Source organism: Boleophthalmus pectinirostris, unplaced genomic scaffold (assembly GCF_026225935.1).
Source record: "Boleophthalmus pectinirostris isolate CB_2022bp ecotype Guang Dong unplaced genomic scaffold, ASM2622593v1 HiC_scaffold_17, whole genome shotgun sequence".
In the NCBI taxonomy this organism is placed as follows: domain Eukaryota; kingdom Metazoa; phylum Chordata; class Actinopteri; order Gobiiformes; family Gobiidae; genus Boleophthalmus; species Boleophthalmus pectinirostris.
In genome coordinates this window covers 14,096,446-14,098,121 of record NW_026571115.1, presented here as the reverse complement: position 1 = coordinate 14,098,121, position 1,676 = coordinate 14,096,446, and positions in this window count along the sequence as shown.

Sequence of the window (1,676 nt, the reverse complement as noted above, 5' to 3'; positions counted from 1 at the left end):
GAACTACACACCGGGACACGCCTCACGCTCAGACAGGACTGTGACGTGTTTCGGACAATTCAAACGTACCCCGAACTCTTTACCCCTATTGTCCCCATTGTCACCGCTTCATTTCCATCAAACAAATTGTGGAGGCTACAGATGGGAAGATGGGGAGACTGTTGTTCGGACAGTGGCAATGATTTTGAGATTGAGTTTATTTTTGTTATTTTTGGGGTAAGTTGTGACATCTCCTTTGCCTCATTGCACAGAATTGTCAACAAAAGCTACTTAAAACCTGCACAAGCTGAAATGGACATCCTCACTTAAAATGGACTATAACGGTATAGTTGTCTCAAGTCTGTGCGCCTTCTTCTTTACAGATTGTCATTATTATTTTCGATACATATTATCAGAGTTGAGATTTTAAAAAGAGAATATATTCGTCCCCTATTTGTGAAAGTAAATATTATGTCAAATGTTGTGTGTGAGAGGAAGTTCACTGTTAGCTGCAGTGGGTGTGTTTTTCCTATTGGTTTGAATGGAGAGTCTTTTCAGCACTGTACTCCCATTTTTCTTATTTTTTTAAACAGAAAGAAGCTTAATACATGTACTCTGATCAGGCATAGCTTTATGACAACTGACAGGTGAAGTTCATAATTCGTTTCCTATTTTAGAAAATGGCATTAAACAACAAATGACAATTTAGAATGTGTATTGTTTTCCAACTCAAAACACTGACATTGTGATGATATAAACACAGCTGTTACGTGATATTATTGGTCTGGATTTACTACTATCCATGAGTTTCAAAATGATGAGAAATTTGCACTGTTGCCATAGCAGTTAACAATATAAAACAAAATACAATATCTTTTGAAATAATAACAAAAAGGAAGAAATCCAGGAATATCTATAATTGGTCCTAGAAAGGAACATTTCAATGGAAAAAATTTTATCAGATTCAAATGAACAGTGACTGAACAATGAATTACAATTTGCATCATTTGTTTTAGTATTAGAGGTTTAGCGCTAACACATATATAATCAGGTGGTCGTAATATTTTGCCTGAATGGAGTACAATAAAGACAGACATACCCTTATCACAAACCCCCCATCTGATTCAAGGGATCTACAGCTCAAGGAAATTCCACTGGTCGGAAGATGTCACGTAAAAATGGAATAAAGCATGAGCGATTTCCTGTTCGAGTGACTCTGAGCTTCACTTGATGTCATCCGTTCATTAGCTGCATCCACAGATACACAGGCATTATGGGAATATTTACTCAACATGGCGTCCTGACAGCTTGCTGCAGATCGAATGGACTGATGAGTGGCTGCACGTTTGTGTACTGTATGCGTGTGTACTTTAGCATGTGCTGTGCCATAGCCCCATCTTTTCTTACTCCCTCCAGAGTCCTTCTTCTGTGCTACAGCCAATGACAGATAGATATTTTACTCAGCAGCCAATGAGATTGTGTGCTCTATAAAGGGGTGGGCGGAGCCTCTAATATAGTTTCAAAACAATGGATGAGAAGAACAAACAGCTTGTAAATGAAATCGATGACTTGTTTGTCAATCTTATCTTTTGGAATTGTTGAATACATTTAAATAAATGGGATTTTTTTGAGCGACTTGTCTGATGAAAGTTATTGTCCTAAAATACAATGTAATGATATATTTTTTAAAAAGACTG